Here is a 23,445-nt window from a genome sequence, read left to right on the forward strand (position 1 = left end):
CACTTGGCCAATCATACCAGCAATTACTCTGCTGCATAAGTTCCCCTCCTTGAAAGGTTAGCCCAGCATTCCTGCTTCAACTAATATGCAAACTTCTCAGGGAAGCAAGAACAGGCTTGTCCAAAGGACAAGAATGACCTGGCATGTTTAGCAGTCCTTCCTCTCCTCTCCTCCTTCTTTCCCCCATTAACACTGCACTTTACAGTGGCAGACAGAAATCTGAATCGTGAACTGCTTGGCTCCTGGGAAGAATTTGTATCAGATGAGCTAAGTAGTGCTTACCTCTAATTAAAACTTTAACTACTGCAAGGGACTCTCTGGCCACACTATAGATGTGCTCTTTGGAACTGCAAAATATCCGGAAAATGTTTTTCCAGTTGAGAGTCTCCAGAAACTGCCGTAAATAGCTAAAATTTAAGCCCACATTTTATACAAATATCACCACTATTTAAAAATATTTCTTTAGATCTTGGAAATAGTTAACAACTCTTCTAAAATCAGCTGAACAAATGCACAAACATATTTTTATGGATTTTGAAACCCTGAAATCCTTTTTTCAATTCATGATCTTTTCAACGTTTACATATTTTCAAATGGCCACTTTTGTTCAGGTGTTTGTAGGAGCCACTGGCAAAATTTGAAAGAGCAGGCAAGCTTATAAAAGCAGGTTTGTTTACAAGTCAGTTCCTGGTTAAGAAACTAAAGCGGAACAGATTGTTTCTGGGGAAAACTTTGTCCTTTTTTTGTCCCTCTCATTTACTGTCATACTAGAGTAATGCCCCTCACTACGGAAAGCCTCTGCTTGGCTGGCAGAGTACATTATGTACAGTCAGGATACTGCGTCCTGGATTGTCATACCTTTCCCAGACCTGCCAGCTTGGCTGTCAGCCTGAGGTAATAGGAGGTGCTCAACTGATTGTTAACAATCAGTACTTTTGGGAATTTACTGGCTGGTAGATGAAGCACAATATGTGCTGTAAATTACATTTCTTATTCAAAAGGAGAAACTGTCCAAACAGGGAATATAAGGTAAGCACAGAAGGCAATTAGGCAGAATCAAGTTTCACTCACAGACCTCCAGGTTTCTAACTTTACCTCAATGTTATTTCAGTGCCACCTGAAGCATCTGACAATGACAATTTCAAAAGGTACTAATTAGCAATAACATTGATTCGGGAACCCATAAGGATCTCAGCTTTACAGCAGAGAGTAGGTAAGCCTGTCAAAGATCTAAATAAAGTAGATGAATGAATGCAACCGTCTGTCACATGTGCATTGTGTGTAACAAAGGTAAATTTAAGTTGAGCTAAGGATGTTTTAAGAGCAAGTGTGCAAAGCTGAGCTTCTGAATAGGTATTATGTCCTATCAAGGACTCATTGTTTAGCAGATCCTATATCTAACAATGCTCATTGTAAAGGCTCCAAAGATCAGTGCATTAAATACCAGTTTTTCAGACCCCTTCACATTTTCAGTGTCTTCCAGTGCTGCAAGCACTTGGATATTCCTGCTACACCCATACGTGTATGTGGTCCATTGGCTGTGCTGTTCTGGGATTGGGAGAAACAGCTCAGATCCATGGGTTCAATTCTACAAGAATTTTATCCTTCCCCCTTCCAAAGAAATCTTCTTTTTGGAATACTGGAAAGCTACTGCACACATGAAAAATGAAATCTGGATTTCACTAATGGTTCCATCTGGATGGCTATTTCCAACAGAGACCAGGAGTAATAGCACTGTGTAAGGCCATGGGTTAGCATGCATTTACAAGTGTCGACTCTGTGTTTACAGCTGGAGGGAGGATATGGCCTTCTGTAGGAGGAGAAATTCCGGTTCATTATGCTGCGTGTAGGAAGTGGCTTTATGCAATGCTGTCACGAGCACAGGGAGACAAGAACTGCTTCCCCACTGACAACCTAAGTATGTGAAAATGCTGTGATCTGATTGCCAAAAATTAGTGGAAGGCTGATGACAGAATCAACATCAGAGTGGCATCATGGTGCAGGAGTGCCAGCTGAGAGATCTCCAGACCCCTACTGCTGAGAAGGTGAGACCTAGCTCTGGATTTGTAAAACCAGTGTCATGAATTGCAGCCAACTTTTAACTGTCATTAATTCCAACAGGAGCCGTGTTCATGGGGCAGATCTCTGACACAAGTGGTGATGGTGGGGTATCAGTAGGTCTCCCAGCCATTAAGGGTGATTAAAATAAGGATCTGCATTTTCTTTCTGGCACAGCCTCCAGCAAGCAACCCACTGGGGGCAGCTTGGAGGAGGAGGAGAAAGGCAGAGTGAAGGGGGGGTACAGGGTGTGCATAAGGGGAGGAGATCTTTGAAACCACTGCTTAGAGGTGTCAGGGGGATGCCTTTGTGGCTCTGGCAGCTCTCTAGACCTCTGCCCAGGAACAGGGAATCTGGTGGTTTTCAAAGAAAACTGAAACTACTTCTTCTTTTGCTGGCAAAGGTGAAAGATTACTTATAAATGTCCCTCACCCTTGAAAAATAATAGCTAATAAATACCACACAGAAAGATTTCTCTGGACTTGTCTCCCAGACTAGCTATTTTTAGGTTTGAATCCCAGATTTTACAAATATTAATCTGTGCTTTGTGTCACATCATACTGCTGCAGGGCATGCAATTAGGCACCAGCACCACAGCGAGAGGAAACATTGCAATCCAGCTTTGTCACTGGACAGCAAACCAGCTCACTGGCAGTTTGAGCCAACTCAGCTCAGCTGGGTTTCTGAGCAGCGCATGCTGCATTCAGTACATTGTTCATAAAAAAATTATCCCTTCAATCAAAACCTATACATTTTACACATACCTGGCACTCCTCTATAATAGCTGAAAAATATCACAAAATCTTGCATGGGCTAGACTTGCTGTTTTCAAGCATCTTTAGAGACCAAGGGCAGCCAAGGTCTGTCTACACAAGGATAGGATGAAGTTCAAAAGGCACGTCTGTAAAGCACTCTTAAGTCAGTGCAGAATGTGGTCACATAGTTGTGAAATCAGCCATGTTAAAGCACAATTAATGTTAAGGATGTTTTCTTCACCTTTGTGTTCTAGTGCTCCTGTCACTGTGTTTGGTTAATTAATTTACAAAGCTCCTCTATTTAGAAAAATTTCCCATTCCAGAAAATCAGAGTAGCAGACTTACTGCTAATTCCCCCTATCCCCACTCGCAACAGCCTTACATTAATGTTAAGAGGGAAAAAAGAAAAAAGTCTGAACCTATCTGTGTTCAAACATAGCAATTCCCAGCATTCAAATATTTCCAGGCAGATTTTACTTCCCGATTATAACTGCTGAGAGATTTGACTCATATTGACCCCAGGGCAAAGTAACATTTAAGCTTGGCACCAGTTTTGAACCACAATTTAAAATGAAATGGCAGTCCTTCAGAGCTGCTCAGCTCTGCAAGTCAGCCACGGGTTTTCCAGCTTGGGCCAGCTTAGAACAGTTCTGACTGTGATTTAAATTTTGTCAACACAGAAATGCTCTCCACTATGTCTTCCTGCGGCATTTGGTGGCCCTGAATTTCTGGCACTCTCTTTCCCTCAAAATTGTAGAGATTTTATCTGATTAGCTCTAAGTGATCTTGATAACTACTCAGATCTAGTTATTTCTTGAATCCATTGCTTGGAGATCAAACATTACACCACAAGAACTCTATCCTATTCCAAATGAAGCCAAGGACAAAACTTCCACTGACTTCAGTGTGTTCAGGATAAGGCCATAAATCTTTGAAAAAATGAGTGTCCAATTTTCAAATTAAAACATAATGAACTTAATAGTCATGGATTTAAAGACTACTGCATTTTGCAACTTGCATGAGATTCTGTAGCTGGGTTACAAGCACTTGTAAAACTTTGATGCTCTGAGGGAGAGTAATTTTCTGGGAGCTCCCATCTTTATCTATCAGGCCAGTACACAAAATACACAATGGAAGTGATACTGCCCTGATGGCAAACAATGTCTTTGGAAAGCTTCAAACAATTTCTTTGTAAACAACTGATCAGGGTAATTACATTTTCTAATCTGAAACTGTGCTGTGACATTGTTTCAGGTAACACATGAATCATGCTAAAGGGTTTTCCTCTGCTAGCACTGGCTGCCTTATCTAAGCAAGCTCCAGTCTAAGGATGGAGACCTAAGCCTGATGAAGTATTGTACTGGCACTGCAGGTAGTGGCTCCACCACCTGCCCCCAAGACCCCTCCAATCCACTGCTACTGTTGGGCAGACAGCTCAACAGGTAATTAGAAAACCTGAGGAAGCAGCGGAGCTGCCTAATGCCTCATGATCCCAACTCATTTTCTTTAGAAGATGAGGTGTTAGATGGGACAACCTTGCTGCATATCTGAATGATGCTGAGTCCAGGTGAGAGAGCTGCAGCTCCACTTAGCAGAGGGCAAACATGGCTTTGATGACTTTGCACTTGCTAATGAGCACAAATGACCTAAAACACAATGAGCGTGTCTCCCACAACCTCTCAGCCAAGTCGCGATGTAATAATGTGGCTGTCAAACCCTCACAACTTCGTGGGACTGTGTTAACAAACTAGTCCAAGTATATTACACAAATCATGTGTAGTCTTGCAGAAGAAGCAGCTGTAGCTTTCTGGCTTGTTTGGTTTTGTTTTCAACAGCAGTTTCAAAAGGAAAACTGCAGTATGGCCTGCCCCTGCAGTATTCTTTTATTCTTCAATCTCTTGTCATAGATGTGATCTGCACACTGCTTAATTTTTGTTATCATTTCCTTGGATATCTACCAGCTATGATCGTCATGATTAAATCAGTATTAACTTAATTACAAAGGGCTTTACTCAAGATAAACAGCAAAGAAGTGATCCAGAACAGTGAGAACTGCACTGCTGAGTAAGAGCGTCTGGCAAAGGCCTTTCAGACACTCCAAGCCATCTTTTTTTCCTCACATAAATTTTAGTTTTGTTTTGTTTTTTAAACCAGATGTGTCATTTTTGTCAAATCCCAGAAATTAGATCAGTCTGTCACCTCTGAGTCTGACCCCTGAGCCCTGTCAATGCCTTTGGTCATCTTTGCTGCTGTCAGAAGCTACATTTTCAATTTCACTCCAAATTCAATGCCAAGGTGGTGTGGCATGAGTCAGGCACTGAGGTCTTCCCTAGTTTCCTCTTCAAAGTTCCTTGAACAAAGGGCATCTGGATTTCGTGCCCTTCCCATGTTTATCTCCTGCTCCTGGAGGATGAACACATGGTCATTCAAATAATTATGATGGAGGGAACTATTGCATCTCTGCTCATATCTCTTATTTGACCATGCAAAAATTTAGTTATAATTTAGACACCAAATCTGTCCCAGGTGAATTCTACAGCAGAGCTCTCACAGATTTTAATATGATTATCAGTCCTTTTCTAATTAGTATAGTGATCATGTATTGCTGACACAAGAGATGGCAGTCTTGCTTTTTTAAAATTCTTCCAAAAAATCTCAAGTATTTTTTGAGAATACCGCCTTAAAAATAAACAATCACATGTGAAAAGACAGCAAGGGGCCATTTTGGGATTTCAAGTGAGAAGCTAAGAGTTTAACACAAATTATACAAGATTTTCTTAAAAGTTTAGGACCTAAATTAAATTTTAAGAGATTGTGAACTATATATTCAGCTGTTTGATATGCAGTCTGTGGCTAACCACTATCTACTCACCAGGGACAAGCCTGGCAGAATTTCCATCAGGTGTGCAAATGTCCTGGTTTTCCTCAAAGTCCTGCCTTCTCAATAGACTCCTTTAGCAATCTCCTGAATACTATCACCAGAATAGGAGACATGGAATTCAGTATAAAATTCAGTCCTCTGAGGTGCTTTTGCTGCCACCTGTGATAAAAAGAACATACTCCCAGATAATTAGTGCTTCCTAATTTCTTATGCACGTGTGTCCAGAAATTTCTCTTGTTTTCCAGTAGGAGAAAAAGCTGCTATTACACCCTTTCTCACTTGCAAGAGCTGAAATAGGGTCCTGTTTATGACACATTTCATAGCAACACAGAATCATAGAATGGTTTGGATTGAAAAGTACCTTCAATATGTTCTAGTTCCAACTCCCCCTGCCATGGGCAGGGACACCTTCCACTAGACCAGGTTCCTCAAAGCCCCATCCATATCAGCAATGAACACTTCCAGGAATGGGGCATTGACATTTCCACAGAAGAAAGGTCAGAATGATTTTTTATTATTTATTATTCAAATAAATAACTACCTTTATTTCCTTACTCCTGTCTAGTCTCTGTTTTTAGGTGGTCTCTCAAGGCATCAAACTAACTGATACCTTCTGGTGGCAGAGTCTAACATGCTAATTTCTTGTATGCCAATTCTTGTATGATATTCCTCAGGTTTTGGTTGTGTTTTTCTTTTTTTGTATTTATTTTTTAAATTTTCCCTAATTATTGAATACTTTCTCCAGAAGTTTGAAAATTGCTTAATTAGGTTTGTGTCCTTTCTGTTAGTTGTTTTTTTCTTCATTTTGGCCTGTGAGACAATCACTTGAAGTCCTCTCTGCTGCTTTTTGGCCTAACATAGGGTAGTGTGCTCATCTGAGGGAGTGGGACCTACCCTCATCTGTGAAGGATCTGATAAACCCTATCTGAGACTACTCATAGGCAGTAAAAAGTGTTATAACACACTGAGATTCTGTGGTGAAGAGCCAAATTTAAGGCATGCAAGCTAGTTACTTGTCCATGGGCTTTTGACAAAAGTCAGAAAGTTAAAACTCAAAGACAGACATAGAAAGACCTTCTTGTGGAGGAAAGGGTGATGGATTTGCTGATATACACCGAATATCCTTTCTGGCTGACAGCAACTTCATAAAGTTCAGCAGAACAGATGCAAGGTCCTTAGGACAGAAGAAGCCCCTGCAGCAATGCAAACTGAAGATTGCCTGGGAGGGCAAGCAGCTCTGCAGAGCAGGACCTGAGGTGTAGAACTTGCTGAAGACGAGTCAGCAGTGCGCCCTTGAGGCAATGAAAGCTAAAACATGCCAGGCTGCCTTAGCAGAGAGCAGCCAAGAGCTGTTCCCTTCCAGTGAGGCCACTGGAGTTTGGAGTGCTCTGTCATGTCCACTTTTGGGCTTCCCAGTAAAAGGCATTAATGTGTTAGACCAAGTCCAGTGGAGGAGCACCGAGACTGTGGGGCATGATGTGCAAGGAGGGCTGAGGAAACCAAGGTTGCTGGTATGGAGAAGGAAAGGCTGGGGGTGCAGAGGAATATGACTGTGATATTCAGCTGCTGAAAGGACAAGAGGGAGTCAGACTTGTCTCAGAGGTGTGCAGCCAAAGGGCAATAGGCAATGGCCACAACCTGCATCCAGGGAAATTTTCAGCATGGATAAGAAGAAAAAAGTTTGGGTAAGAGTGGTTAAACCCAGCTAGAGAGGTGGAGTTATCTCCACCCTCAGATACTTTCAAAACCTGATGAGGCAAGGCCATGAATAACCTCATCTGGCTTTTAAATCAGCCTTGTCAGGAGCAAAGGGTGGGATTGGATGACCTTCAGGGGTCCTTTCCAATCTAAATTATTCTGAGGTTCTATAAATAAGGTAGAAGCTGCAAGAAAAAGGAGCTAAATCAGATTCAGGAGGGGCATGAGTCCTTCCTGTGTTGAGAGGAGAGAACAAGCCTGCAGGCTGTTGCTACTGCTGACCTCTTTAAGAGCTGGGTGATTGAAAATCACTCCTGGATGCAGTGGAGCGTGTGTTCCTGGCACAGGACTTGCATTGAGACATTCCCAAGTTTCTCTAAGCAGCGGCCTTATCTGGGTGGGGTGCTGTCAGTCAGGCATTTTTTCCTTCAATTTTGCCTCACCCCTCACCATCACAGTGTGCTAAAAAGAGCCTGTTAAAAGGACTCACCAAACTTCCACACTCCAGGAACAGGAATGTGATTTTTGCAATAATTTTAATATTATTTAATATCATTTCTTGGGAAATAATTTCTACCTTTGAGGACAGAAGTGTTTCTCTAGTAAAATGACCAATTACACACAAATCCCACTTCTAACCTCAATTAGAACACTGGTCAGCAAGATGAAACAAATGGACTTCCACTAAAAATATTTCCCTCTCTTTCTATTAGCTAAAAATTATTTTAGTTATTCAGAGGACTTCAGAAAGTCAAAGGCTGTAGTAACAGCATTGCAGTTGGGTAATTAAACTGGTGGAATGTATGCTCAAATTTCTAATTAAAAAATGTTCTCACACGTGCCTTAGAAAAGCTTTACTCCTTCATCAGCCATTCACCCCAGACATACAACCCCACTTACATCTATTGACTCAAAAGGTTTTACACTAATTTAAAAAAAAATAATAATAATTTGAGTTTGATTTTCAGACTAGTCAGTTGGAGACAAAAATAGTTTTCATCTGATAATACCCACCCAAAAGACTAATCAAGCTGCCAAAGAAGTGTTGGAGTTTGGATTTTCTTGCCATAAGCAAGGACACGTAAACCAGTGAGCGCCCTTGCACATGAAAGTAATTCTAATAATGTGATTTCTCTTGTGTTTAAGTTGTTCCCTGCTGATGTTTCATAGGTTTAGGGCCTATGAGAAGAGTTACAACATATGGTAACATGGTAAGTAATAAGAAAAAGTAATTATGAATAAATTCAATAAACTTTTTAAGATCTACACATTTCATGAGCAGTGTGTCTGTCACTCCATTCTTTCAAGACCCCAAATTTTCACATTTTAAAGAACCTCCTAATTTTTGTCTCTCCATCATTTTGTGTTAGTGTCACATTTCCTTATACTCAGAATTTGACATTGACGTGTTACAGTAAGTAATTTTCACTTCTAGGCAAAATGACAAAAGAAACATCTATGCTACAAAGCCTTCATCAGGCCTGAGAACAGGCTCACAATGGGAAACTCCATTCTCCTGGTCCTCATTCAGAATTCCATACCATTGCCTTTTTGCCCAGGTGGAGCTCAAACTCCAAACCCCCACATTGTGCTTATGACAAGCCAGACGCAAGAAATCTCCCAGGGTCTATAATATCACACCTGATCTGTCCAGCCTGTGGGAAAGGAAGTTCAGATCCCATCACAGTGTGTGATCCACTTTTACCTTAGCAGGCCACATCTGGAGCCGAGCCTAGTGTGACCATGGGTTTGTGTTGCACAAATGACTGACAAGTTGAGTCTCAGTCAGGCTCATGGAAACAACCTGGCAGTGAAAGTAGCCTCAAGATGGTCCAAATCTCAAACACAATTGTGAGATGTGCCCTCTGTTTAGCAGATGACCATTTTATGAGCATCATTAAAATATTGTATACTCAATCAGTTTTGTTTTCAGCTTGATTTTGGGTCAAATGTCTCACTAGTCCACCCATATATTGAAGTGCCAACTTTTTGAAATACATTAAGGTGAGCACTTTCAGACAGAAAATCATCTTCATTTTCATAAGGACCCAACTTTTGGCATTTTCTTAGCCATTAAACCCGGGACCTCAGAAAGACATGCAAAAGTTATATGAGATAAGATGTTGATGCCTTGAGACGCCTCCCAGAAACAGAGACTAGACAGGAGTAAGGGAATAAAAGTAGGTATTTATTTGAAAGGCCTTCAAAGGTACATCCTGGGGACTCTGAAGCTATTCTTAAAATGGACCCCAAGATAGATGACAAGCCACAAGTTCTTCATTCTTTTATAGCTTTGGTTCAGTTGCATATCAGGGTTAATTCTCCAATTAAATCTTCAGTTTTCCCCACAGCTTGCCCCCCCTTAGTGGCTCTTTGGTTTTTACTTTTGGCCTAGGACAGTCTGGTTGTCCTCAAAGAGCAGGCCTGGAGAGGCTGCTCACTTGTCTACCTAGCACAAGAGAGCAGAAATCAACAGGCTACAAGAAACTTCAGAGTCACACACCAAGCAATACAGAATTTGAAAAATATAAAGGCTCAAACCTAAGGCATCAATGTGGAAAGAAAAGACTGACGATGGTAGCTCACATGTGCCTAGCTCTTGTCCAAGTAGTCCAACAAATCACAAGGATTTTAGTACATGCTGCCACATCCCAGACCTTTTACAATGCATGGCAAAACTCCCAGTGATTTCAGTAGGAGTAGGTTTTAACGCAAAGTTGGCAAGCTTGGAAAAAATAAAGGAAAAGTATTTTTAAATCTTCATGTTAGAACAAAAAGCATCTTAGAGGGTCTATATCAAAAGTGAAAACTGAGGCTGGAACTTAACTCCAGCTTCATGAGTACTTCCAACCTTTATGCCAGTATACTGACCAGTTTCTTTAAATACAATAGAAACTCTGTCACTTTGAAGATAAGCCCTCACAGTTAGCTTAAAACAATAATTCTGTACTTTCTTTCCTGTTTCTAGATTTATTTTAAGTATTAGTATAAAATGTCAGAGTCTGATAGCAGCCAGATCAGTTTGTATAAAAATCGACTGCCTGTTTGTAGTATATTACAGGCTATATTTGACACAGGAAAGCACTTAATCATGAATGCTATCAGCACACCACACCCATCTTTGTAAGTGCCTTATAAGCTAGATTTATCACTGTGAACTCGGTCTGGATAAAGACAAGTAATAATGAATAATGCAACCCCCTTCTGCAGAGGTAGGGTTAAAGGTGTAATACCCACAATATGACCATCAGACTGCAGTTTGGAAGCTGTGCTAGTATCTATCAATGTCACAGAAGCATCAGGAGCAACTTTGGATTGATGTGCAGAGCATTATTTCCACTGGAGTTGATGCTCAGATAAGCAGATATAAGTGAGAAGAATCTGCCTCAAATACATGATCACACAGACTATGCCCATTTAAGTATTTTAAAGCTATCAGCTCATTGTATGTGCAGCAGAATTGACAATCCTTTAAAAAAAACTTGAATTAAAACCAGAAACACCTTTGCCATGTGTTAAATTTGATTTTATTTCACTTGCCTAATTTTTGTCTCTATTCTGGCTTTTGAGCTAGAATAGGCCACTTCTTGGATGTGTGGGCTTCAGAAACATACCGAAAAATGTGCATGGTATGGAGGAGATAGGACCTTTCTGCTTTTCTCTGTTGGGTCATGCAGAGAATATTGCTCCCTTCCACAGAGGCTGCCCCTGTAGCTGGGACGTCTGCGGCTCTGTGCCTATCACTGTGCCAAGGCTTTTCCAAGCTCACATATGGAGTCACCAGTGCAGAGGGAGCTGGGCCAGGGAGGCCAAACAAGCTTCAGCCATTCTCCCAGTTCACTTCTGCCCTTCTTGTCCCCCCAGCTCCTAACAGCAGCACTTCCTGGAGAAAGGAAAGATCTGGGTTGCTGTAGGGACTGCCTCTCCTCTGGGCTGCCTGTGACCCCCTGCGTAGCTCTTCCCTGTAACCACTATGCTCTACATCAGCAAGCCCACAGAGAAAGGAAGACAGAGGGGTGCAGCAGGAGGCCTATGGGGCTGCGGCAAGACCAGAAATGTCCTTCTCTCCCTGACAGAACATATCAAGAAAACAAAATGTTTGTTAGCAAAACAAGCAAAAAATGCTTCCCAAAACCCACAGCATTTGTAAAAGTTAACTGGAAAGTAAGATGTGACAGTCACTGTGGGATATGCTGTGGCCATTCACATTTTTAGCACACACTCACTCTTGAATACAGCCAAAAAGAAGCCCCTTTGCCTACTAATGCCGTTTGTTCACAGCATCCCAGTTAGGAGTCACATTTTAAAATCTGAGTCCTTGGACATTGTCTTGATTAAACAAGAGGAATTCTGGCTGGAGTTTACTAGCATGTTAGTTAAACCTAACTCAATGACTTTTTGTTATACAGGAAAAGAAAGCTTTTTGCCTTCTATATCCTCTCAATTTAAACAATACTTACTGGAATAGTGCTAAACCCTCAAATGTGTTAAAACTTAATGCATGCACAGGACTGTTATTAATTTTAATCTCCCGAACACTGAAGGTACTGAAGTTACTGAGGAGCATGCTGGTCTGTATTTCAGCAGTTCAAGAGAAATATTCATAGAAATATTCCTTAGGTAGAACACTGTCTGTGTAACAACCTGAAGAAAACACCCTGGAGAGTCCAAGGGTTGGTTTTATACCTCATCTGACAGATGCCACCTCCTTCAACAGACGGTGCCCAGGTGCAGTGGTGAGGGATTTTTCCATGGACACTCAGAGGGCAGAATGCCAGCTGCTGCGCTGAATCACCAACACTTCCAAAGCGCCCATGAGATCCCAGGTGGCCCAGCCTTGCCAGCTTGGGATGAGGTAATATGGCTGCAAACTAAATAAAGACAGAAACCATCAAGTTGAATTTAAAGGGATATGGCAGAGTGATATATTTTGGTTTCCAATAGAAAAAGGTCATTCTCATTCAGTGACCATGCAGAACAGATACCCATCCATTGAATAACTTCTTTTGGATGTTGCTAATAAATATATTTTTATTAAATTAGTAGTCGCATAATATATTCAACTGCATAATGCTGTACCTGAAAGGAATAATTTGGTACACCTGTCGAAAACTTTAAGTACTGAAAAACAAGATGACACTTGGAAGTGTGTCCTTTGCTTCATCACTCTAGCCCTAGCTTTTGAGTTGAATCTGTCAGCCAACACTCTGGACTTCCAATGTATTCATTACAGGTAGTGACCCACAGTTACCAGATCTAAGGTCAAAACAACAAATAAGAAATTTTAAAAAATCTACTCATGAGATACCACTGGTATTCAGAGCCTTACATTACATGAGACATGAAATTACCAAAGGAAAAATCAGGATAAGGAAGACATATAGAGCAATCAAGATCCCAAATCAGCTCATTCCAGGTAGGTGAAACTAGCAAGTTGATTCAGAAAGAGCTACTGAGTTTCTGCATTTTGAATTCTGAAAAGTATCATAGCTAAAACTGAAAACATCTCATAGAAAGCTCAAACAGAGGCTAAATACAAGGATTTTGAAGTCACAGGACCACAGAATGGTTTGGGTTGGAAGGGACCCTAAAGATCACCTCCTTCCAACCCATCTGCCATGGACAGGGACTCCTCCCACTAGACCAGATTGGTCAGAGCTCCGTCCAGCCTGGCCTTGAACACTTCCAGGGACAGGGCACCCACAACTTCTCTGGGCAACCTGGTCCAATGCCTCACCATCTCCACAGTAAAGAATTTTTTTCCAATATATAATTTAAACCCACTCTCTCAGTTTGAAAATATTCCCCCTTGTCCTGTCACTATATGGTCTTGTAAAAAGCCTTTCTAGCTATATCTTCCTTGTAGGTTTCCTTTAAGTACTGGAAGTCTGCAAGTTGGAGGATTCCATGATAGACCTCACCTTCCAGGTAATCTGTATGTTTCCTCAAAACGCTGTTTAAGAAAATAATTCAAATAGGATGCATTATACTTAAAAATACATAAAAACCATAGGCAAAAAAATAACAGAATATAAAGGCAGTACTTGGGCATGGAAAAGCCCAATTTTGCTACTAAACTAATGGCAAATGAATGGACATCAAATTAAATGGCAAAGACTTATATGTTTCATACAGGCAGCATTAGAAAGGAGAAGTATTAATCAATCTTAGTTCATTAAATTGCTAAGCCAGCTTAGCCACTGTTCACCCATGGATTCCTAAGCCTGCCATCCTGCCTGTGAGCTGCTTTTCAGGATTCCCTGGCCAGATTTATCCTTAAGGGTACTGCTGCAACCTACAGTCAATGACACAGCAACAGAAACAGAAAATAAATTATTATATCTAATAATCACTTCTAAGGTTAATAAATTTATTAACTCTCATGGGGTTTTTTCTTTTTTTTTTCTACTTAAAGTGAGCTCGTATCACCTTTTTGTCTATTCTTTCTTGGTGTGAAAAGTGGATCAAAAAGAAAAAATGCCTCTATTTTCATTATGTCTTCAAAGTTCCCCTGGAGAAACAGACTTCAGCTGGAAAGGGGTTTTACAACACAAATACCAGGGAGACCAGGGGCCTGAAACAAAGACCTAAGAAGTTCTGGATCTATGTTTGTATATTGCTATTCTTATCTTCCATGTCCTTGCTGGGCAATACTGCAAAGACCTCTGCCCTGAGCACTAATATAATATAATATAATATAATATAATATATAATTTTAGGGGTGAAGTAATCGTGAAGGCCCTAAAGGAGGAGCAGAGAGGTGTCAGAAAACATCCCCATGGCACAGGCACTCAGCCTGGCTCCAAAACCCACATATGAGCCAAATCCATGTCCCTACCTCAACGCTGATGCTCCGCTGCCCTGCTTGGTGCTACAGACTCTGGTGCTTACCCCAGGCTGTAACACAGCAGTATCAGCTGCCCCAGGGCCCACCCAAGGAACGTGCTCTTTGTGTGAAGGTGTCCAGCACCCACAACAGGACTGCTTGCTTCAGCTGCTCTGGCACACACATTTTGTCCAGCTAACATTTTAAAACTCTCCCAGCAGGAGCAATGCACTGACCTTCAGGAGAAGCCCATGACCACTCGTCTGATGGCACTCAGCAGCCCACAGCTGCAAGAAGGAAAATGCCAGAAGAGTTTCCTCTCTGATGTCACCCATCTCGGCTTTCTTCACCCTGGAACCCTGGAGGTGGTGGCCACTGCTCATCAGATCACACATATCTTCCACATCTCCTTCTCATGGAAGCAGCCTGGGTTCCAGGGAACAGACATACCCACCAGCACCTCCACAAAGAGGCAACAAGAAGAGCATGTAGCTGGATGCACACTGTACTCTGCAGCTGTGGCCCATCTGGGCTGGAGGGCAGCTGTTACGGGATATGAGTGCACAGCTCCTTTTGGCCTTTGCTCTGTGCTGGACCCATTCACACAGCTCTGTGCTCAGGACTGTATGTATTAGTGGGGGCACTACCGATGCCAACACTCCCAGCTTCTATTCCTTTAATGAGGACCTGTAGCTGGACATCATGCTTGGGACCATGCTTTGCCCAGAGCTGGATAAATGCAGAGGAAATGGGAGATGGTGTCTAACCCCCACAAAACAGGGATGTGCCTCACAGAAGGTTCAAGCATTGTGGTGGCAGACTCCATGCTGAATATAGTGATATACATATATATATATATATATATATATATATATATATATATATAATATATAGTGGCCTCTGTGGCTTCCTGAAATGTAATGCAGCACTTCTAGTGCAGGGCAAGCAGCAGAGAGGGAAAAATCAAGTACACCTGACTATGAGAATTTTAAAGGTGGAAGTAGATCCTTATAAAGCTACACAAAGAGCTCAACTCTGTTGGGCGGCATCAGGATGCTTAAATAAGAGATGACTTTTAGATCCATCATAGGGTACCTAATGCTGTTAGTATTCAGAACGGGCCACCCCAGCACCCCACAGGCATATGGCCAAGAAATCTCGTGTTCCAATTGTCAGTGCAAAATGTTGTGGAGGCAGAGGTGGCTGTGCTTTGTGAGGAATGTTGACGTTGCCCCAGTTGCAGAAATCGTACAATCACATTAACTTAGCACTACCACATCTACTACTAAATCCTTTCCACCTGATTTCTCAGCTTTCACTTCAGCATTAATATTAGTTCAGCTTAGTCACAGAGTCTTCCAGGGACAAACAAACCCAAATTCCTGATGTTAAAAAACAAACAAACTAAAGGAACACAAGCAGAGAGGGGAAAAAGATCAGGAGGAAAATGTGTCCTTTGTGCACTGCAGCACAGTCAAAGCAAAACACACCCATGCTACCCCCTACTTTGTTGTTCACTTTTCATTTGTGCAGTGTCCAACAACTGAAAGTGTCTCCCCGCTGGACTGGACACAGGGATGTGCCAGAGAATCCCTCTTGCTCCCATGGGTGGGATGTGAAGAATTCCTCTCTTCATAGCTGACATTCCTGCTGCACTGAGACAATAGCGTACAATTCTTGTCCAAACAATCCTAGATAGACACTGTGATTTTTCCTAATCATATAAATATGAGAATGTCCATTAGATATGAAGCTTCCTGGCCAAAACCTGTATTAAAAATGGAATATCCCATGCTTACCACCTGCAGTTAAGTGACATACTAAGAGTGTTCTTATCTTACCTTCCCAAGATTAATTATTCAAGACGGGGAAGGGGATTCAAATTCACACATAGCTATTCAAATAAATTGTACTTCTGGGAGAATCCAGAGTCAGTAATATGGTCAACTGCTCATTTCCCCTAATAGCAACTGGCACAAGTACTAAAGTCTGTGGTGGTGTGTATTGTACTTAAGCATAAGCCAGGTGCTTTACCATAAAGCCATAACATTTTACCAGCAGCTTTAGAATAGAGTGTCATTTTTTCTGACATGGTTGTGCTGCAGGGATGGGGTAGCAACAGAAAGCTCTGTGGTTGTTTGGGGTTTTTTTAGGTTATTAGTTGGAAATACAAGCATGAGTCAAAACTGAATATGGGTCACAAACTGACAGGGTGCTGTTTCTGATCTGAAGACATTATTATAGATAGCTGAAAGCAAATTTCACTGTTATCACTGTCATCATTCTTAGGTGAGATTCTGGTGGAACCCAGTGCAGAGAAGTAGAGGAAGGAGATGGCTCTGATCTTCAGTTCCGGTTCTGTGTGTTAACAACCCACAAAAATGGAGATGTTTATGTTTGTGGCTCCAGAGCAAACCAAAATGAAAGAGAAGTCTTAACTGCAAAATTAGGGTTTGGGGGTTGGACAAATTCCCAATGCCTTGCCAGGCTGAGGTTGTCGATATCAGTGATTAATGTCCATCTGGGTGGTGAGACAGTGTCTAATCAGGGACAGCATCAGAGCTCTGCGTGCACTGAAAAAACACTGGGGTGTCAGACCTGTTTCATTGTGTGAAGTACTCACCCCTGATTAGGTTATGCTTTATTACACTCTTAAGATCTCAGCAATATTCTCCTTGTACCTTTGCTCACATGAAGCTTGCTCCTTTCTGTCCAGATTGCCCAAACAGAAAACCATTTCTTCTCTCAAGATTAATTAAAAGTGTCAGCTTTTCATTCTGTGGGGTTCATATATTTTATTCAGTTTTTAAAATCTTGTTCCTTTTTTTTGCCCTGGAATCTGATGGAGGAAGTTTGGAATGACAGCATAGCAGATCCAATGTAGCTTGTACTCCGTGCAGAGCAAGGTTATCTTGCCGTTCAAAAGTAGACCTATGGAAAACAACAGGATTAATTGCTTTAAAAAGTAAATTTTCTTAAAGTAATTTAGTGATACTGTAGCCCATAAGTGAGAGGTTCTGGCTCCTCTACAGAGCTGCTCCTTTATGGAGCAGACAGAACTCTGTTGATCATGGCATACTCTTGAAACATTCCTTGAATTCGTGGGCTCATATCTCAGGTCTACTTACTGGTGATTCAGTCTTTCTGATTTTATATACACAAGATTCAACAGCTTCAGTCCCTCCACGAGGTCTTGGTTTCAACTATGCAGAATAGGAATAATTTTAGACTGCAGAAAATTTAGTGGTAATCAGATATAATTTTCCATTCAGTTTATCCAATTCCCATAGAAGAGACAAGACCCTCCAAATATTGGCTCTGCCTCTAACCACTTGTCCACAAAGGAATTTGGATTCTGGGTGACTGGAAATATGTCAACAGATGTTATGCACAGATAAGAGTTCTATCTTCTGCAGGGAACATAAGCAGAGTATCCATGGGATAAGCTGTGGGAGCTATTTTACCATAAAAAGATAGATTTATCAGTGCCCACTTACAGACACTAGAACACATAAAAGGGTGTTGATGAACAGTACAAGCTAATTTTCACAGAGCAGACATCATTTTTGTTCAGCATCTTTCTAGGCAAATCACTGGCTTTCGGCCAAGCAAATTTTTTTAAACACAAACAAAATGAAATCACTTACTGGAACAAACCTACTGAATCATTTTTGGTCACTTTCACCACTCAGTCCAATGTCCAGGCAACAAATGACTCCTTTTCCTGAGCTGGTCAGGACTACGAGATGCCAGACAAAGCCAGGTTCTGCAGAGCTATGTGAGAAGGGGAAGCCTTTAGCATACAATCTGTAGGTGATGAGCTCACTGGGAAGTGGGGCTGGACCCTACCGAAGGTGAGGCTCTTTATTTATCTAATCTCTCATCAAAATACAAAACTTTGGATACAATGCAGAAACACACACCAAAGATAAACTAATGTTTTAAGAAACATTTACTTACCTAGTATATAAAAAAAAAAAATCTTTGCTCATTTTTTGCCTTTTTTTCTTTCTTTTTTTTAGGAAAACAAAATCAAAGGCTAGAGTGCAATGTAAGGAGTAGTGGTATGCAATGGTAAGCACATGTTCTTTACAGAAAACTTGGATGTGGCTTTAAAAAGCACAGCAGTTACAGCTTTACACCCCACAGAAGGCACGGTTGCCACACCATGACTGTGGATGGGTCTGAGCCGTTTGGTTTTTCCAGTCATGATTTCAAGGGTCAATATATAAAATCTCTGCCTTGTCTCCCTGTGTAATGAAAAAAAGACTTCTCTGGTGTTTTTGCTGTTCTTCCTCCTCCTTCCTAGTAAATTTACTAGTAATGTTACACCAAGCATGGATTTGATGTGGTAACCAAACTTCTATTAAAGAAAAAATTTGTATTGCTCATTTTATTTGGATTCAGAATTAGGCAGTTAAGGTGTTGCAAACAATCCTATGTGGCCACTAAAATTATTATATTGATAGTATATCAATAAAATTATTATAGTGATAGCAAATGCCCATCAACATGCAAATGTAAAAAAAAATGTGCCAATTGCATTTTTTCTTAAACACAGAAGTAATGCATATTAAGTTACTCTAGTGACCACATGGGAGTAGGTGATTCATGTAGGGAGAAGTGATTCATGGCTACATAGCACTTAAACTTCTTGCAGTTTCTCCTTTCTGTCTCTGTATGTTCACATTTGATTTTAAGGCTCTAGTTAACATTGTTTTGACTAAAAATCATCTAGCGTTTTCTATCTAGGTACAAACCCCTTTACATTAAAAAATGGTGCATTTAATAAAGAAAGAATGTAAGATCTTGTCTCTCACTTTTTATTTAAAGTGTTTTGCTTTTATTCCTCCTCAAAAACACAGAATACCTTCTTGCTGCAAATATCTCTGGACTACATGGGTAGTTTTTTGTAGATTGTAGAAATTTTTTTTGTAGATCATAGGTTTGCAGATTTTGTGAGCTCCTTCGCCACTAACTTGTGCATGAGCCTGCAAGCAGGAGCAGGTCAGGCAAGGTTCCAGGTGCTTCATCCACAGCACTGTCTTTCTAATGGAAATGTGGAGCAATGCATCATCAGGAGAGTTGAAGAAAACTTAGATTTCTTTGTTCAGGCTCTGATGCACTCATTTAGTGTTGACAGTAGCTTTTAAGCTGGGTGTTTCTCCAAATACTTTCCATCAGTTGACCAGAATAGTGGTTTTGGTCCTGTCCCAGGAATGATCTCTCTTAAACAGATGGTGGTGGATCTGCAGGAGCAAGCAGCTCCTATACACACTTTCTCTCCAGTCAAAGGAAGGGGAAACAAGGAACAGCCATGATGTTTCCAACCACAGCACTTGCTGCTTGCTATCATTACCACCATTACATGACTCAGTGCTGGTTCCAGGTTGCTCTGTAGATGGTATCACAGAGGCATCAGTGGGTGTTTCACTGGGGAGGCACTGATTGCACTGCTGATAATGAAGATCTGACCACTGCTTTCAATGTGATAGGGAAAAACAGATGCTCTGAAACAGAAATCAAATTCTTGTGATCACCTGTACATTTCTTCAGCTTCCACCTTCTTCTTTCGCATATCCCCTTTACATAAGCATTTTACAGACAGCTTTACCTGCATTTTGTTGTAGAACCATGTCATGCTTGCTGCTCCCCCTTTTCTGGTGCATGTGTGTGTGCTTTTGTTACTTGTATTGTATAAGGTGCCTTGGGATATTCGCATCCTGTGCATTGTGTGGCATTGTGTTGAATAGGAGGTACAGAAATTAAAAGCAGGTCTCCTCCTACCCACATATGCCTTTTCTTTGCAGGTTTTCCTGGAAGTTTTGTGCGGGGAGGGAAGGGAAGAGGTAAAATATGACTTGGCTGAGACTGCCGGATGCTGAATCAGCTGCGATTGCCTCACGTTTTCCTTTCTTTTAAAATAAGGGGTACAGTCTTCAAAAGTGCCCATCTGACTTCTCTACAGGCCTTACCCAGCCCATCACTTCTCAGTAAGTCACTTTTTGAAAATGGTGTATATGCCTCTAAATCACATGGGACTCTGGATAACATCTTTATAATGCCTTTCTCCTGGGTTAGAAATATGATGCTCTGGGATTACAAGGACCTGGTGCAGCTGTTGCAGGTTACCACAGTGCTCATGATCAGTCACACATAGTTTTCCCCTCCCAGAAATGTTCTTTGGAAAAACAGATGAGGCAGCCATCCTCATTAACTCAAAAAATGCACTACCTCCTAAACTCCAAACCACACAACATCTTAAAGCATAATTTTGTTCCGCTGCACTGCTTTGGTTAAAGGAGCTGATGCCTGAAGTGCTGGCTCCGTGCTGCTTGCACCTGCACACACTGGCACAGAGCACCTTGATGAGGCTGGTCAGCCACAGTGTGGTGATGCAAAAGTCAATGAATGGGGAAGCACTTCAGAAGAAGTAAACAAGGAGTGTGGCATCAAAATCCTAAAAGCCCCAGAGATGGCCATTTTCAGGAGGCTTACCCATCCTGAGGTTGCAGACAGATGAAATTAGGCATTGGTTAGAGGTTAATAGCAGCTCTCTGGATGTGTGTCATCTGTTTTTAGCAGGGGTCACTATTTTACTTCCACAGCATCCTTATCTTTATAAACAAAGGAGGAGTTTGATGTCTTTTAGATAAAGGACAAACAAACCCATAGCATCCAGCCACATACATGGTGTTCATCTTTTCCAAGGCTGCTTCCCTGCTGTGCACTATCTCACACAGGTAAAGGTTCATCCAGTCTTGCCTGCTACTGTAACTGAATGCTTGAAACCCTGGCAAAAGAGCAGAGGAAAATGGAGCATTAATAAGGGCTGTGCCTTCCAAGCTCTGCAAGAAAAAGGAACCTGACAAACAATGCCTTTGCATTCAAAGATGACAAAAGTAATTGTTAATTGCTTGTTTTTCTTTTTTTTCTCCTTTGTAGAAATGTGTATATATTCACCTATACATACAGCTAGCATTGAAGGTCTTGAGAGCTGGTTTTATACGCTTTCCTAAAGGTTATTAATTCTTCCTACACTGTTCCCAGTTAGATGGGGTACCTTATAATATAACTTCCTCATTAACATCAAGAGCTGTGATTATACAGTTGTGTTACCAAGGGCTTCAAAGACATGAAGCCTAAATATAATCTTACAGTACCTTGTTACAATACAAAGCACATCCTCTAATACATTTTTTTTGTTTGCATAAAATGCAGCACAATAATGGTTCACTTGACCTTTGCCCCTCTGTATAGTTCATTTAAACATTGTTTGAGGAGCACAGAGTTTGCATTTTGCAGGGCACAGGTGCTCTGCCCCACGCTGGAGGCTGAGGCTCAGCCAGGCAGTGTGGTGCACCACTGCTCCCCGCCAGCAGCTGGACTCAGGGGATTGCTTTTGTGGTCCACCAGGAATTTCCTGTGATAGAATATCAGAAACCTACTGGTGACTAGTAGGAGGTGACTTCACAGGGCAAAAGTTCTCTCCCTACAATAAACATTCTCAGCACCGCTGTGGAGATTTCCTACGCAGACCTGACAGCCGCCAGCGCCTTGTCATCCCGACAGAGAATGGCTCAGGGAAGGCATCGTCCCTGTTTGCAAGCGCCTGCCACAGTAAAAGTGAAGCTGCACCCCCACTGCCATCTTATTAATGCCTCCTGAGAAAAGGGAGAAGTCAAACTGCCCGTGCTATTTTTAAAAATGCCCAGAATATTGAATGAAAAGACTTTTACAAATATACAGATCCACAGTCAAAGACAGAATATACTGGTATCTATATAAACATACAGTCCATAGATAATATGTCTTGGTGTCTATAGGTACCATGATACACTTATTGTCCATATGTACCATCTATCCTGGTACCTGTAGGTACCATGGCACACATGTGGTCGGAAAGCTAAAACAACAATTGGGAAAACACTGTACTCTCTCTGTATAGGGTTGCTTGGGGAAAAAAAATCACAGGGATATTCATCCACCAGATCTCTTGCAGGGCACTGTCATTTGGAGGATCCAAGTAGTAAATCTGAGCCTGACATATTTCCCTTGGCTAACACTACTAAAAGGACTGTCAGGGGCACTAGATTTGTTTGGCTGGCTGAAATATCGTGCAACTGGGCAGACTGCAGTGAAGTTTAGAGACTGAAATAGCTTTGGGGAAACAATACATTAATTTCCTGTGGAAAATACATCTATTAAAATGGAGACTAGCCTTGGTTGAGTCCAACATGGTAAAAAAAGTGTGCTGTAAAGCCTAGAAGAAAATATAGCTCAGTGTTGGCTTGGAAATAGGAAAGTGCTGGAAAGTATTGTTATCCTCAGAATCAGGACTGTGCAAATGTCCACCTTGGTAGAGGAGTAAGATAGAGCAAAGATTTCCAGAATATATCTTTAAGCTGTCTCACCAACTTCTCTACATGCTCGAGCACTTAGGAGCAAATCCTGTGGCCATGGTCTTCACCATGCACTTTCTGAGGTTTCCAGTCTGCTGGACAAAATTTGACTCAAAGCAATGCTTATTCATTCTGCTTCTGAAATCTCATCATCATCTGGGGGCCATTTTCACAGGTGAGTCTTCATAAGGGCTGGATAGAACTCACCCATCTCACATCTCACTTGGCTCTGCATCTTTTGCATCAGGAAGAAGAAAAAAGGCAGCAAGAAATCTGTAGGAATGCTCAGCAACACTGGAGATGTTTGATGCTGCACTCCTTGTTTGCTGTTCCTGAAGTGCTTCCATACTCACTGGCATTTGCACAGAAATCACTGCCCAGCCTGGTCAGAGCAGCCCGTGCCTGTAGGCAGAGGTGTGAGGACTATGGGGTCAGCACTTCAGCTCCTCTAAGCATTGCAGTGGGGAGGGATCAAGCCCTGATTTTAAGAGTTGTTTCTTCTCTATGATCACATAAACTTTTCTTTTTCCCCAAGCCATGTACAAACTATAAACCAGTATGATTTCCATGAGAGCTCTGACGATTCCCCCTTGGAGGGACTAACTTGAAAAAATAACATCCACCTTACCCTGCAGTCTGTTAATGATGCACTGGGAGATGAGAGCAGTGTACTCACCAAACTTTTAGTGGCAAATAGATGTTTGTGCTGAAGGAAGACTAAATCCATCTGTCAGGTGGTTTTTTTTTTTTGTGTTCAAGGCTGATATTTTTAGTCTCAGTGATTGGATTTCCAGTCAGTCACTGTGTACTCAGGAGGACGAAACC

The 23,445-nt window shown here is 41.5% G+C and overlaps 1 long non-coding RNA gene across 2 annotated transcripts; it reads left to right on the forward strand.

The window, feature by feature from the left end:
* The first annotated feature begins 1,515 nt into the window (after window positions 1-1,515).
* On the forward strand, window positions 1,516-18,994 carry LOC121665109. Of its 2 annotated transcripts, XR_006016228.1 has the most exons (4): window positions 1,516-2,045; window positions 12,110-12,247; window positions 13,259-13,320; window positions 14,437-18,994. It is a non-coding gene; the product is annotated as an uncharacterized LOC121665109 (long non-coding RNA). The 2 variants fall into 2 exon arrangements; XR_006016227.1 differs by lacking the exon at window positions 12,110-12,247 and having other exon boundaries at window positions 1,520-2,045.
* Window positions 18,995-23,445: the final 4,451 nt, after the last annotated feature.

The sequence above is a fragment of the Corvus kubaryi genome, unplaced genomic scaffold (assembly GCF_017639235.1).
Source record: "Corvus kubaryi isolate FWS band 111438036 unplaced genomic scaffold, C.kubaryi_AGA036_p1.0 37312, whole genome shotgun sequence".
Lineage (NCBI taxonomy): Eukaryota > Metazoa > Chordata > Aves > Passeriformes > Corvidae > Corvus > Corvus kubaryi.